General features: G+C 40.1%; 1 pseudogene; it reads right to left on the reverse strand.

Moving 5' to 3' along the window:
• LOC100523148 lies at positions 4,157-17,193 on the reverse strand (annotated as a pseudogene).

The following is a 17,193-nucleotide window of genomic DNA, read 5'->3' on the forward strand; positions in this document are numbered from 1 at the left end:
ACTGAAAAGATTTTCTTTTTATATCAGAAGCTTATAACTCAGTGATAATTTATTCTGATACCATTTTATAATTACTCCGGGGTTTGCAGGAGCTTAGACTGCTTATAAAAATAGAAGCCTAAGGAACATAGAGCCATATCTGAAAAAAAAAAATCGGTCCCTAAAATCTCAGTGGAAGATCATATAAGTGAAGTAAAATACTAAGTTTATGGAATAATATGAACAAAGGAATTATCTTTCAGTAGAGCAGATGCAGTAGGTGAAAGTTGCAAACCTTTTACTGAGGCATGGGAATTATAAACCAGGTTGAAAGAACTCATTTTATCAATATTTCAAGCCTAAAGAAGTAAGAATAAAGGGAAAATAAAATTATTTTTCACCTATAGTTCTCTCTTTGCCCTTTTCTGGGGATAAGCCAGCAAAGAATGAAAATGTGCTCAGAATAACATCGAGGGTGGTGGTGAGAAAGCCACAGGAGTGACATGACCCGGGATCCCACACAAGGACTGAGGCAGCAATATTTCTCAGCAAGCCTGTGCTTCTATTGCTGAGGGAACTGTGTAAATCAGATAAATGCCAAATTTGTAATTCACCTAGACACAGCTTTTACACCAGCTAGGTCAATCCAATCATCTCGGAGCAGGGGCAATGGGAAGAGTGCACAAGGACGTACTAGGCAGCTCTGCACTGGTAAAGGAGGTAAGAGATACAGAAATGCCACTCCAGCCCCTCATAGGGTGCCTTTATAACTTACAGCTGAACAGAGCTTCAAATGCCTTTTCTTAGTCCAAGATCGTAGGTCCATTTTCCTCTTACAGCAAAAGTAAACTTTTCGTTAAATTTTTTACATAGTACATCTTTATTCAAAGCCCCTTTGAAGTCTTGAAATGGCTGCAGATAATAACAGCCCACAGTTATTAAGAGCCTATGTTATACCAGTCACAGTTCTCCATCATTTGTAATTTCTAACTTATTTAATGCTCATGACCTAAGACAGGTACACCTCCATTTCACATATTAAGAAGCACAGGCACAGAGAGATTAGGTAACTTGCTGAAGGTCACACAGCTAGTAAATGGCAGAGGATGGATACAAACAAAACCCTCTCCCTTTAAAAAAATCTTTTTATTGTAGCATAGTTGATGTACGATGTTACATTAAGTTATAGGTGTACAATATAGCTATTCAGTTTTTAAAGTCTATATTCCATTTATAGTTATTATAAAATAATGGCTATATCCCCCTTATTATGTAACATATCCTTATAGCTTGTTTATACAGAATAGTTTATACCTCTTAATTCCCTGCCCCTATGTTGTCCCACCACCCAACTTCCCTCTACCCAATGGTAATGACTAGTTTGTTCTCTGTATTTGTGAGTCTGCTTTTCTGTTTTATTTACTAGTTTTTCCTATTTTTTAGCTTCCAGATATAAGTGGTATCATGTAGTAATTTGTTTTTGTCTGACTTATTTCATATAGCATAATTCCCTCCAAATCCATCTATGTTGCTGCAAATGGCAAAATTTCATTCTTTTTTATGGCTGAGTAGTGTTCTTTTGTATATATACATACCACACCTTCTTTATCCATTTATATGTTGATGGACGCTTATGTTGCTTCCATATCTTGGCAAGTGTAAATAATGCTGCTATGAATATTGGGGTTCACATATCTTCTCAAGTTAGTCTTTTTGTTTTTTTCCAATATATACCCAAGAGTGAATTGCTGCATCATATAGCAGTTCCAGTTTTAGTTTTTTGAGAAACCTTTACACTATTTTCCACAATGTCTGCACCAATTTACATTCCCACCAACAGTGTTTGAGAGTTCCCTTTTCTCTACAGCCTCACCAATATTTTTGTGGGAAAGCCTTATCTTTTAACTGCCACACTGTGTTTTGAGAGAAACTATTGGCTTATTTTGAGTTTATTGCTCCTTACAAAGCTCGAACCATAAAATTGGATCAAATAAGTATCTTTGAGCCTGACCAATTAAAACAGTACTTCACCTCCTTGAGGGTGGAGATAGAGATGAACAGGAAGAGAAAACAAGAAAGAATTGAGGAAGAGTGTAGAAAGAGAAATCTTGAGTAATTAAAAGCAGGGCCCACAATGGGTTAAAAAAAAAAAAAAAAAAAACTGTTACACATCCATACTATAGAATCCTACTCAGCAAGAAAAGGAACAAATACTGACACTGACATATAGCAACATGGGTGAATCTCAAGACCATTATGCCAAGTGATGGAACCAGACCCAAAGAGTCTGGAATCTTTAATTTATATGACATTCTGTATGATTCCACTTATATCGCATTTTGGAAAAGGCAATAATTTGGGCATGAAAAGCAGATCACACTGGTTTCCAGGATTTGAGGTGGAGAAGTGTTGACCATAAAAGTGTATGGGCAAGTTTTTTGAGTAATGAGCTACTGTATGCATTTATCAGAGCTCTTACAAGTGTACACTAAAAAGGGTGAATTTTAATGTATCTAAATTACACCTTAATTAAAAAATGTATAGGATTGACAACACCCAGAACAACATAAAATTTTGTCTTTAAAAAATATATCTCAGCAGGGTAGTTTTGTTCTTTTTGACAAATCTGACTAAGCAGCTGCTGTGCACATACAGATGGTAGGGCTGAGGGCACCAAACAATGTATAGTCCTGACTGCAGGAAGCTCAAAGCTTGTTATATTTCATCATGTGAATCAATTCTCTGAAGAAATCTGAAGGGGCCATAAATATAGCACAAAGCATGCAATTATTTTTCCTTTCAAAGTTACCAAAAACCCCAATAGATTTTAATGTTTGAAATATAGATTACATAATAATGCTGATTTATTTAGTACAAAGTAGAATAGTTCAGATGTACCCCAGGGATATCCTTATTGAACAAAATCCTTCATGCATCCATTCATTTCACAAATGTTTACTTTTACCTTATACTGGAGTGTTGAGATGAGGGGGTTAGTTTTGTTTTTCAACCTACCTAGGTTGTTAGTCCACAGTTGTTGAAACACTAAGCTAGGTGCTGCTGTGAAGGTATTTTGTAGATGTAATTAAAGTCCATAATTATTTGACTTTAAGTCAGGGAGATAATCTTAGATAATCCGGGTGAACTGGGCCTGATTCAATCAGTTGAAAGACTTTATGAGCAGAGCTGAAGCCTCCCTGAAGAAGCAGTTCTGCCTGTGAACCACAGTTTCAGCTCATCACTAAGAATTCCAGCCTGTCCTTCCTGATGGTAAGCCCTACAGATTTCAGACGAGTCTAGCTGGCTCCCACAATCATATAGCCCAATTCCTTGGAAAACAAAAAACCAAAAATCTCTTGATATATCTCTTCTACTTGGGTCTGTGATTCTGGATGAATCCCAACATGTTCAAGGAGAGAAGGACATAAAAAAAAATGGACACATATCTAGTCCTTACCAATTGTATGATTCAGTGGAGATAATATGTAAGTAATCTGATGATGATTATAATATAATTTTTTAGTGGTAGAAGTATAGGGAATATACCTCTGATATACTGGATGATACCTCGCCTAGATTCAGAGTGGATTGGGTAAGGAATGTTTCATAGATTATGGAAGTTTAAGAGTTAAAAAATTGACTATGAATTAAAGTGCGTGTGTGTGTGTGTGTGTGTGTGTGTGTGTGTGTGTTTTATAGGGAGTATAGTGATAAAGACTTCCAAGAAGAAGACCTAGCCTGTGTTGAAGCCTAGAGGCAAGAGGGAGCATTGGCACAATGGAAGAATGAGAGAGACTCAATAAAGCTGATGGGTAGAGTATGGAGATGAGAGAGAAGCCTGCGAGAACAAGCAGAAGCTAGATCATGTAGACCTTGTGAGTCATGTTAAGTCGCTGGGCACAGGGAAGCCATTAGAAAATTTTAAGCATAAAGAACTCAAGATCAATTTTAGATTTCAGAAAGATTATTCAGAACAGGATGTGGACAATAGATTGGGAGAAAATGGAGGCTGGGGACTAGAATCAAAAATTCAAACACCTGGTGAAGGTGACCAAATTGGGAAGGAAGCTGAGGAAATGGAGATAAGGGTTTAATTGGCAAGATGTTTAAATAGTGGGAAGGATAATACTTGGTTATTGACTGGATTTGCAGCATGAGAAAGATTGAAAAGGCAATATCAAGCCAAGATTTCTGACCCAAGCAACAAGGTGGATGGTGGAACCATTTGCAAAGACTGGGCACACAGAGGAAGGTACAAGTGCAGGGCCAGGAAGGACTTTTTTGGACCTGCTATGGCTGAGGTACCCATGGACATACAGGTGGAAAGAGTACGCAACTGGTGGTACCAGTCTAAGGGGCAAGGACACATATGGGCTAAAAATAGGATATAGGGTCATCCTTAAATCAATGAAAATTGAAGCTGTGGTGTGGATGAGCTTGTCTAGGAAGATAGCAAATACAAGGCAGGAGAGAGACCAAGTGATAACCTAGAGTAACACTAACATATCTAATGGGGGAAGAGAAGAAGAGCCTTCAACATAGCAGACACAAGTTTTTGTTGTTATTTTCTTAATTTATTTTTTATTGAAGTATAGTTGACTTACTATGTTGTGTTAATTTCTGCTGTACATCAAAGTAACTCACTTATTCATGTGTATAAACATTTTAAAAATGTTCTTTTCCATTATATTTTATCCCAGGATACTGACTATAGTTCCCTGTGTTATACAGTAGGACCTTGCTGTTTATCTGAAATAGTTTACATCTACTAACTCCAAACTCCCAGTCCCTCCTTCCCCTCCTCCCCACTCCCCTCCTTGGTAACCACAAGTTCTCTATGTCTATGACTCTGTTTCTCTTTCATAGATAAGTTCAATTGTGCCATATTTAGATTCCACATATGAGTAATATCATATGGTATTTGTATCTCTCTTTCTGACTTCACTTAGTATGAGAAGCTCTAGTTGTACCCATATTGCTACAAATGGCAATATTTCATTATTTATTATGGCTGAGTAGTATTCCATTGTATATATATGTACCACATCATCTTATTCCTTTTGGACATTTGGGTTTTTTCCATGTCTTGGCTATTGTGAATAGTGCTGCAATGAACATAAGGGTGAATATATCTTTTTGAATTACAGTTTTGTCTGGATACATGCCCAGGAGTGGGATTGCTGGATCATACGGTAGTTCTATACTGAGTTTTCTGAGGAACCTCCATACTGTTTTCCATAGTAGCTGCACCAATTTATATTCCCACCAACAGTGTAGGAAGTTTCTCTTTTCTCCATACCCTCTTCAGTATTCGTTATTTCAGACATTAAATTTTAAATCATATTAAAAACATGATGTATCACAACCTTCCATGGGATTTTTTTTTTTAAGCACAGTTCTTACGTAGTTTTGAAAAACACTTGGTATCCAAAGATATCATAGTGTTTTTCAGTTGTAGATGTGCTTCTTTTCTATACCAATGTGCTCTGGCTAGCACATGTTTTGTAGTTTGAAAAAGAATTTTCACAGGTATACATCCTGTCATTTGATCCTGAAAAAAAAAATGTCCTTCAAATCTCATACTCATTACTCATTTTACAGGCAAGGACATTCAGTAACACGAGGCGTAATGCAATAACATGTCCAAGCTTACTCAAGTCCGTCCTAGTGCCTCTGACCATCAATTCCATCAGCATAGCTCTTTACAGTGTATATAACATTCAAAAACAGCCCTGTAGCTGTGGCGGACCTTATTTTACAGATAGAAAAATAAAGGTTCACAGAAGTCAAGAGGCTAATCAATGTTTCTTACTCTGAAAATGGAGTAGCTGAACTTGTACTCAGCTATTTTGATAATGTAAAACCAGCTTTCAATGCCGGTTGACTCAGTAAGTAGCGAGCGACTTTGCGAAAATCTTTAATGTCCATAACTTCAGTGAAGTTTTTCTTTTTTTTCTTTTTTTTTTTTTTTTTGTCTTTTTGCTATTTCTTTGGGCCGCTCCCGCGGCATATGGAGGTTCCAAGGCTAGGGGTCCAATCAGAGCTGTAGCCACTGACCTACGCCAGAGCCACAGCAACACGGGATCCAAGCCGCGTCTGCAACCTACACCACAGCTCACGGCAATGCCGGATCGTTAGCCCACTGAGCAAGGGCAGGGACCGAACCCGCAACCTCATGGTTCCTAGTCGGATTCGTTAACCACTGCGCCACGACGGGAACTCCTTTCTTTCTTTATATTGGTTTGTTTGAGTATGAAATTGGGCTTCTGATTATCCACAGCAAGTATCATGATTTTTCTAGAAACTCACTACATTTTTGCTAGAAGGTATATAGTTCTTTCTGAAAACAAAGTAATAAATAAATGGAAACCCTAGAGGTTACTTTTCTGTTTTCGTTTCAGACTCTATTGGTGCCATAAATTAAAGTGAAAATATGGGGCTTTTTTTTGGTAATCTATAAATACTATATTTTGTCATCAGGATTATAACCATTAGTTACAAGGGAATTAATGATAAACAGCAATATAAGTCAGAGGCCAATACAACAAAATGCAACAGAAATTGCAAAAAGACACTTGCAATTTCTTCTACATAAATTTACAAACTATTACAGGAAGAATCCATCTATAAATGTTTCCTTCGTCTACCCTCAACCATAAAAATATATAACACAATTAAAAACAGCATATCTTCCACCTAAATGATTGTCTTGATAATCAGTGATTTAGTTAATATTAATATAATTTGTAAATGGCAGATACCCCTGTGAAAAGGGGGGTATTCATCTTATTATTTTATTAATGATAGCCATCAGAGTTCTATTTCAGTTGGGTAGGGTCATCCTGCCCCAAAGCAAATCACCCTGCTTAAAAGTCCTTTTATGAAAACTATTTTCTTTTTTCAGCCACATGAATTTAAACATTCCAGAAGAATCTAGCATCAAGAAAACTATATGCAGATTTAGGATTAGATATAGAAGGCTGTTGTTAGGGAAAGAGCCTCTGAGCCTTGGTGAATGCTCTTGGTTATGCCAGTGACTCCTTTTAAAAGGTACATTTATTTATTCAGGGTTCTAACTGCTTGGTTCCCATAGCAACTCAAGAGCTGGAGTGATGACCCAGCGAATGACCTTGTACTTCCTAGGATAGCTGTTGGGCCCAGGGTAAATCATTTCTCCTTTTGCAAAACTACCTTCCACTCTAGGGTCTTCCATTTGCTTGACATGTACTCTAGGTAATTCATTTTACTTTGTGGTTTTGTTTCCTCATCTATAAAGTGAGAATCGTAATAATAATGCTTATATCAGTTGATAAAAGATATAAGAAATTGTTACTTTATTAATTTACTCTTTCTTCAAAAATTTTATGATAACATACCTTTCATTTTTGAAAGGACTTGCTGTTACAGAATTATAAAAGGGAAAGTATTTTCTTTTGATGTAAGAAACATAATGTAAAAAAACCCACAATATAAAAAACAATGTAAAAATATATGTGCATAATTTCCCCCTATAAAATTCATATCCAATATTACATTTCTATTATCATTATCTGCTTCATTGATAATTTTCTTAACTCAAGCTTTGTGCTATGGAAGTTAGGATGAAGATTCTTGGACAGGAAAATTCTGCAAGACTTGTTTTCTGAATATGCAGCTAAAAGAATAGTTGGCAATTTGTGTCCTAGTTTGGGAGTACCTTTTTTTAAAATGAAGGAACTCAAATTTTGTAGTTACATAAACAAAAGTCAAAGCTACTTCTCTGATGTTATAGGAATTACTCAAAATTTTCAAAAATTATTCTGCAGACCATGTCTTTTTGTAGAAGGTGGAGCTACTTGTTCACTTCTGGGAGGAACTTGGGTAGAGTGGATAAGCCTGCTGCTCCAGGGCCATACCACCTGAACTGGAATACTTACATTTTTGCTTAAAAAAAAGTTTATAAACTTCCCACGCCTCAATTGATTCTATCTTCTGTAAACAAGGATCATCCCAATATCTAGTTTGTGGGATTTATATGAAGAGAAAATTATAAAATATCATGTTTAAAAAGCTTAGTAAACTCTCTTAAAAAGCCAGCTATTAAATGTACCAGCAGAGAAGAATGGCTTAGGGTTGCCTTTGTCTGATTTGTGCCGGTGATCCATCGGAATGGCAACAAATAGGCCAGTAACTGAAGCCACAATTATTAACAAGCATATAGTACATAAAGGTCTTGGGGGACAAAATTTTCTTGTGTATTCATATCACTGTTGTTCCAGAAAAATCACTTGAGCTGCATTAGTTAAACTTATAATCTAATCATTTTGTGGATTCCAAGCTGATGAAAGAGCTGATGAGCTGCCCCTCTCCTGGCTTCAAGTGTAGATTGGAGAGTACATCCAACACAACAGTATCCACCTCATTTCCCAAATAAGAAAATCAATTCCTCACAATTTTGTATAATTTTTATTCTTGTTCTATCACCCACCAATCCTTTTTCTCTATAGGTGGAAACAAGGAACCCACTGAAGAAATCATGCGGTGAATTGATCTGAAATTCCATTCAGTGGGGTTTAATTCGTATAGAGCCAAAGTGCTTCGGTGTGAATGCCATGCTCCGATCTGGTGTCTCCTCTGAGGGATGAAAGTAATTTCTCTTCAAGTAGCTTCTGAGAGTTAGAAACAACAAACCAACAATCACAAAATCACTTTCTACAAACCCATCTGTAATGAAATATCTAGAGGGAAAGCTCCCTAGTTAGAAGTTCTTATAGCTTGGTTTTATCTAACTGGGAACATGGAGAGAAGCAATTACTGTGGTTGTTAAAAGCAACATAATGGAAGAGCCTATGAATTCTCAGTCTCGACTGGCTACTCTTCACAGGGTGCGAGCTTTTCTACTGAGACATAATGTTCCATTAGTCAAGAGATGAAAAAGCAAGATCAGAAATTACGTTTTTCAGCACTAACATAACCTTAGCTAGGGTTTATAGGCATAGCATAGAGAATAAAAGAAGCTTATGATGATTTGTTTCTCATTTCTGAGTAGGGTGGGATGAACTCACCTCAGTTTTCTGGGATTTGGGGGGATTTAACCCTGAAAATCCAGTATCCCAACAAGGCCCTCAGTCCTAGGCAAACTGAAATGGTTGGTTGCCCTATATCCCAAACCAAGTTAGTCCTACACCTAGCCACATCTACAGTGTAGTTTTCAGGGTTCCAAAAACACCTTTACCAAAAAATTATCTTCATCAGCTTGAAATGCAGCATTTAAGAAAAGATAAGTAGAATCATATTCATAAAATAGTTAAAAATCCTACCTATGGCTTATTGGTAACACACGGTCCTTTATACATTGTATGGCAACAGGAGGATAGTCCTAATCCTCCTGCCTCTTACTGCGGGGAAAGAGACCATAACATAAGCCATCTCAGTGCACCTCAAGATGTGCTATGATGGCCAAAGCTCTGAGCACTGTAGGAGCACCAGACAAGTATATCTGGAAGAATTAAGAAAATCTTCCCAGATCATTTTAGCTGAAACTATTTTTAAATTAAAATAATTTTTAATAGAATGTTTAAAGGTTACTTTCCATTTACAATTATTATAAAATATTGACTATATTCCCCATATTGTATAATATATCCTTGAGCCTAGTTTATACACAATGGTTTGAGCCTTCTACTCCCCAACCTCTATACTGACCCCCCACCCCCCCAGCACTAGGGACTATGAGTTTGTTCTCTGTATCTGTGAGTCAGCTTCATTTTTGTTTTATTCCTTAGTCTGGTGAATTTTTTTTTTTTGTCTTTTTGTCTTTTTGCTATTTCTTTGGGCCGCTCCCTCGGCATATGGAGGTTCCCAGGCTAGGGGTCGAATCAGTGCTGTAGCCACCAGCCTACACCAGAGCCACAGCAACGCGGGATCCGAGCCGCGTCTGCAACCTACACCACAGCTCACGGCAACGCCGGATCGTTAACCCACTGAGCAAGGGCAGGGACCGAACCCGCAACCTCATGGTTCCTAGTCGGATTCGCTAACCACTGCGCCACGACGGGAACTCCTAGTCTGGTGAATTTTTTAGACCCACACATATGTGATATCATACAGTGTTTGTTTTTCCCTGTCTGACTTATTTCACATAACATAATGCCCTCCAAGTCCATCTATGTTGCTGCAAATGGCAAAATTTTATATTTTTTTTGGCTGAACAGTATTCCATTATACCACATCTTTTTCATTCACCTGTTGATGGATGCTTAGGTTGCTTCCATATCTTGGAAAGTATAAATAATGCTGTTGTGAATGTTGGGGTGCATTTGTCTTTTTGAGTTAGTGGGATTTTGTGTGGTTTTTTTTTTTTTTAAGTATAGTTGCTTTACAATGTTGTGCCAATTTCTGCTATAGAGAAAAGTAACACATTGCTTTTCTTATATTATCTTCTGCCATGTTCTATCCCAGCAGATTGGATATAGTTCCCATTGCTTATCCATTCTGATTTTTTTTTTCAGATATATACCCAGGAGTAGAATTGATTGATCATATGGTAGTTCTATTTTTAGAAGAGTGGCTGCATCAGTTTACATTCCCACTAACAGTGTATGAGGGTTCCTTTTTCTCCACATCCTCAACAACATCTGTTATTTGTGTTCTTTTTGATGATAGTCATTCTGAGAGATGTGAGGTGGTATCTTATCGTGATTTTCATTAGCATTTCCCTGATGATTAGGGGTGCTGAACATCTTTTCATGTGTCTATTGGCCGTTTATATTTACCCTTTGGAAAAAATGTCTATACAGTTCTTCTCCCATTTTTCAATTGGGTTGTTTGGTTTTTTATGTTGATTTGTATGAGCTGTTTGTATATGTTAGATATTAATCCCTTATTGATCATATCATTTGCAAGTATTTTTTCTCATTCAGTAGGTTGTCCTTTCATTTTGCCAGTGGTTTCCTTTCCTGTACAAAGCTTTTAACTTTAATTAGGGCACATTTATTTATTTTTTTATTTTATTTCCTTTACTTTAGGAGACATTTAGATCTTTAATTCATTTTGAACCTGTTTTTGTATGTAGTGTTAGAGAATTTTCTAGTTTCATCCTTTTCCATGTAGCTCTCCAGTTTTCCCAGCACCACTTAATGAAGAGATTGTCTTTTTTCCATTGTATGATCTTGCCTCCTTTGTCATAGATAGATTCATTGACCATAAATGCATAAGTGCATGAGTTTATATCTAGGCTCTCTATTCTTTTCCACTGATCTATGTGTCTGTTTTTGTGCCATAAGCCAAGATCTTAAGCAAATTTTCAATTTAGCACTAGAAGTCACTATACAGAGCCTTATGCTAAGAAGTGAATCTAGATAAGCAGGTTTTCCTGACAATTATGCAACTTAAAACATCTGACATTTCTGGGGAAAGGAGATGCTCTAGGATGGGAGAAGGTGAACAGGGAGAAGAAAGATCTGCAAAAGCACCAGAAGGGGAAGAGTGGGTTCCTCCAGAGCAAACTTCTTCCTTTTATCAAGTTTGCCTTCATTTCCTATAGAAGAATCTAGCCCTGGACCATTTCCCCTCCCAAGTACCCAAAGTCCCCCCTAAGGTATTCAAATGTTTTCCCCATTTGTATCTATTTAAACTCGTTCATCTTTTCAGGTTCTTCTGAACATCTCCACTTTCAACAGTCTTCCTTGTTCTTCATCCTCCCTGGTCCTCCCTGATCTTCATCCTCCGCAGCCTCCTAACCCTTTACTACGTGTGCCACACATTTATGAGCTTCATTCTATTTGATTTCAATATTTTACATATTATGCATCAATACCTCAGAGTTTGTTGAGCACCTACTATGTGCCAGACACTCAGGTACTGATTGAAAGTAGTGAACAAGTTAAACAAGACACTTGGTCTCCTGGCAGATATAGTGCTTTTTGTAAAAAAGTAAGATAATAAGCACTGAAAGGTACAGACTGTGTCAAATATGTCAGTTATATCCACTACAGGGTCAAAAACAACTATGGTGCCTATTGGGCGATTTCTAAATATTTGTTGACTTGGATAATTAAAAAATTCATGGAGTTCCCATTGCGGCCCAGCAGAAACGAATCCAAGTAGGAACCATGAGGTTGAAGGTTTGATCCCTGGCCTTGTTCAGTGGGTCAAGGATTTGGCATTGCCCTGAGCTGTGGTGTAGGTTGCAGACATGGCTCAGATCCTGTGTTGCTGTGGCTATGGTGTAGGCTGTTAGCTACAGCTCCAATTCGACCCCTAGCCTGGGAACCTACATGTGCCATGGGTGTGGCCCTAAAAAGCACACACACACACAAAATCCATTAGTGAAATTGTTCATTTTAGGAAACAACAATCAAAGCTGATGAAAGAGAGATGGTATATAGAGATTACTCAAGGGTCCAGTTAAAATGTTACCATGTAAGTACACACCTGACTGTGTGGTCCTAGAGATGTTAAGGCTCTGACAGTTAAATGAAGAAAATGGAGTTGTAATTTTAGGAAAACTCCCTATGATGAAATTACTAGTTGTTTTTCTTTTAACAAAGCTCAATAAGATAGCACATAAATGAATGCAAAGAAAAAAAGAAAAATCTGAGTTTAAATTTTGTTTTGCCTCTGTGACCTACAAAAGTTCTTATTTCCTTTGACTCTTATTCTGCTCATCTTTATTTATTTATTTATTTATTTTGTCTTTTTGCCATTTCTTGGGCCGCTCCCGCGGCATATGGAAGTTCCCAGGCTAGGGGTCTAATCGGAGCTGTAGCTGCCAGCCTACGCCAGAGCCACAGCAACACGGGATCTGAGCCGCATCTGCGACCTACACCACAGCTCACGGCAATTCCGGGTCCTTAACCCACTGAGCAAGGGCAGAGATTGAACCCTCAACCTCATGTTCCTAGTGGGATTCGTTAACCACTGCACCACGACGGGAACTCCTGCTCATCTTTAAAATGACACAATGTGAGTTCTCATTGTGGCTCAGCCATAACAAACCCGACTAGTATCCATGAGGATGCAGGTTCTATCTCTGCCCCACCCAGTGCCTTAAGGATCTGGCATTGCCATGAACTGTGGTATAGGTCACAGATGCAGCTCGGATCTGGTGTTGCTGTGGCTGTGGTGTAGGCTAGCAGCTGTAGCTCCAGTTCAACCCCTCGCCTGGGAACTTCTATATGCCACACCTGTGGCCCTCAAAAAAAAAAAAAAAAAACCCACAAAAACAAAAACAAAAAACAAACCAAAAAAACCCAAAAGCAAAAAAAAAAAAAAAAAAAAACCCAATAAAATAAAATGGGACAATGTGCTGATACCTCCTATTTGCCCTCTGTCTCTACCCTACCTTTCTTCTGTGTCTTAGGAGGCTGAATACAGGAACTGTATCAACAGACTCCATGGCTCAGGATTCTGATTAGGTTCAGTCAATGGGGAGCTGGCCAGAGACAGAGGATGGGAGGTTGGTTTTTTTCTTCCACTGCAGTAGTTTTTTTCCACCTTCCTCAGCAGTTTTTCCTCTCTTCAAATGCTCCATTCCTGGAACTTGGCCATCTGGCTGTAACTTCTCCCTGGTTCTCTGTTGCTTCTAGTCCCAGAGTACGCTCCTCTCCCTTGTTGGTTTCCATTAACACTGCCCACGGCTCTGTAAATACCTCCTTTATTAAATCTACCAATTACCCAGTTTGACTGTTGCCATCTTTTCCTGTTTTGCAGACAAAAATCATATTTGCCTCTTGCTAATGTAAATATTTAAGCTGAACTATGTGAAGTGTCTAGCATAGTCCCTAATTCTTCCTAAATATGACTCTCTCACTCTCCTTCTCATTCCTATAGAACACTATGGCCTTCTTAAAGACAAGGTATTAATCTATGCTAGTATGGAATCTGTGCTTAATCTGATTTTTAACAGTTTAATAAGATTTTCCTTGAAGAGGTCTTTGTTACTATAAAGAAAAACTTGGAATTCCCTTGTGGTGCAGTAGGTTAAGGATGCAGCATTGTCACTGAAGTGGTTTGAGTCATTGATGTGGCACAGTTTCGATCCCTGGCCTAGGAACTTTCATATATTGTGGGAGCAGTCAAAAAAAAAAAAAAAAAAAAGAAAGAAAGAGAGAGAGACAGAGAAGAAAAATTCTTATTTATATCAGTATCATTAGGAAATAAAATGCGTCTTTCAATGAGTCATGGCAATCTAAAGAAAAGTGTACTTCAATTGTAATTGTTTCAACCAGAGTCAAATGTGTGCTTTATAATGAGATAATATTCCTCCTTTCAGGAACACATCATACTCAGACTGTAAAAGAGCTCAAGGATAGAAGAAAATGATTTATTTCTCATAGACAACATCTTTGTGGACAAAATATTGCTTAAAAAATTTGTGTTAGAAATGATTGATAATATTTCTAGCTCAAGTTTCCTATAGATTTTGTGGCAGGAATAGTAACTGATGTGACAGAATGTGACAGAGTACCTGTTGGGAAATGACCAAGTCTCCCTTTTCTCCACAGGATGGTCATGGACAAATGAAAAGTGTTCTTTCCTTTTGGTAGGGGTGACGAGGCTTGTGAGTTCTTTTATCCAGCAATCCTTACCTACCTTACATCCTGCAAATAGTTACTACTCAGAAGAAGTAATCAGCTGTTGCATGTGTGCTGGAAGGAATTTTCTGAACACATCTTTGTTATGAAAGGCTTAGGTCCATGTAAATAATTAAATTGAATTACTCAAAGAGAAAATTAATCAGCAGAAGTACGCTGATTGAGGATTGAAGAAGGTGCTCTATGGGGTTGATTGATCCCCTGCCAGGATGGTGGTAGGGTTCTGGTGTCAAGAGTAGCAGGATCAGGCACTCATGAGAATGCAGAACCTTTAAGGGGTGTCGCCGTAATGCAATGCTGGGCTGTGTGTGGGAGGTTGTCACAGTGGCCACATTCCCTAAACCTTTCGATATCTGAGTCCTTTTGAAATATACATATATAGCTCCTCTCATCAGGAAGTTAAGTTTTTGATGGCCATTCTTGCTGGTATAAGGTGGTATCTCATAGTAGTTTTGATTTGCCTTTCTCTAATAATTAGTGATGTTGAGCATCTTTTCATGTGTTTTTTGGCCAACTTTATGTCTTCTTTGGAGAAATATCTATTTATATCTTCTGCCCATTTTTTACTGGGTGGTTGTTGTTATTTTTTGATACTGAGCTACAAAAGGTAGAGGTTTTGTCTATCCCATCACCCAAGGAGTGTTCTGTCATGCTTAGACACAGAGAGACTCCAGAGTGGGATTGATCTCCAGGTCAGGACCAGGGTCCAGACAGTCTGGAGGGAACATGAGAATGGCCTGGGGTGATGAGTGGACCAAGAGTGAGTGGGTGTGCTGCACAAAGCTGCGGCTCTGGCTGGGCATGCTCTTACCGCCTCCGGGGTTAGTGAACCACAGGTTCTGTTGGCCCTGGCACCCAAGGCTGGGGCTGGTGAAGGCATGTCACGAGGAGATGCCCCCAAGCCCGAGGGGCTCAGAAGGCCCATCCTGCCAGGCGGAAAGGCCCGGGGAAAAATTGGGAACTGTCGCTTGGTCCACCGGGCCACCCCCGTCCCCACAGAGCCAGCTATGGGGAGTGAGTTGGTGCTGAATGCCCAGCCTTTTTGCTGCTGGTAGTTCTGCATCTCTAGTGCAACTTTGTGTGGGAAGGTCCAGAGGAGCTTTAGCACTTGCTGTTTCCAGGACAGCAGCCGTTTCTTGTGTCTCCGTGAAAGCCTCATGAGTCAGGCACTTTTCCATGAACTGGAGGTAACTGGTGATGTTCTTGTCTGGTTGGGACACCAGCAGCTGGGTGCACACTTTGCCCATCAGCCGTGTAAACTGGCTGGGGATGTCTCCGTCAGTGATGGGAGCTGGGGCTAATTCACTGCAATCAGTGGAAACTGGAGCTGGTGGAGGAGGAAAGCTCTCTGCAGTTGGAAGGTCCTTGGCCTCACTGCCCTTGTCTGTGCTGGGGTGAACCAGGGGAGACTCAGCACCTGGCAGCGGTGATTCCCCCCAGCACCCATCCTTGGCAGGAGGGCACCAGCACCCACAGTGGCCTGGAGGACACTGTAGGCCTTGATTGGGGTGATGATGATCTCCTGCAGCTCCTGTGGAGCATTCCACAGACTTCCACCTTCCAGCACATCCTTTTCCAGGGATTTGAGGATGCTCTGCCTCTCATGCAGTTTCTGGATGCTCAGGGCTATCTTGTGGTGGGCAGCTTTGGTGACATTCTGAGATTCCAAGTGCTGCTCAGTCAGTGTCATCATCTCCTCATAGCTCATCTGTGAGAAGAGGGCCATGTACTTGTGCAAGCGGAAGCTCTTGAGCCACAAGGGCACGTCTTTCATGCCACTGCCATCCTCCTGGAAAGTGTTCCAGCTGGAGCCCTGCTCCTCCATCTGCTCACTGTCAGAGGAGGCCATGCTGCTTTGGGGTGAGAGGGGTGCATGGTCCACCGTGGTAAAAGTAGCCTGGGCCACAAGCTCCTCTGGACTCTGCCACTCACCAGGGGCCTGGGGGCTCGTGGGGATGAGCGACATGGAGTGCTTCAGTGGGCTTGGGTGGATTTGGCAGGGGAGACCTGCATTTGCGTTACTCTCAATACTGTTGATGGCTGGTGGCACTGAGCTGGGTGGGTGGAAGGGCACGTGTCCATTTTCCTGGGGTGGTTTGTTCTGCCAGCCTGGTCCTGCCTCCCCAGAGCCCTGGCATGAGTGGTAGCTGGGCTTAGGCTGGGTGTGGAAGCCGCTAGCTAGCTGCTCTTCCAAGTGGCTTAGCCAGAGCCAGATCATTGCAGTCCTCCAGTGTGGTGACCGGGTGGATAGGGCATAGGAGAGCAGCTGGCGGCTCTCTTTGATGAAGACATTGCTCTCAATCAAGTAGGCCAGCACCTTCTGCAGCAGCCTCATATACTCTGACTTGGCCTCTGTATTGCCCGACTGGAGCAGGGGCAGATGGGATGGCAGGAGGGACAACACCTTTTCTTTGGATTCCTGCTGCCACTGGCTGATGATGGCAGCACTGTTGGCCTCCAACTCCAGCAGGTGAATGTCATCACAGTCTGCCAGTGAGTGCTCCAGCCAGAGCTGCAGAAAGTGGGCCTGGGTGCAGGTGACTCGCTTCACAAGTGACAGCAGTGCCACTGTCTGTTCACACTCATTCCAGCCCTTGAACCAGCCAACAAGGATGCCCACCTGGTCTCAGAACATCAT

The sequence above is a fragment of the Sus scrofa genome, chromosome 16 (genome assembly GCF_000003025.6).
Source record: "Sus scrofa isolate TJ Tabasco breed Duroc chromosome 16, Sscrofa11.1, whole genome shotgun sequence".
Taxonomy (NCBI): domain Eukaryota; kingdom Metazoa; phylum Chordata; class Mammalia; order Artiodactyla; family Suidae; genus Sus; species Sus scrofa.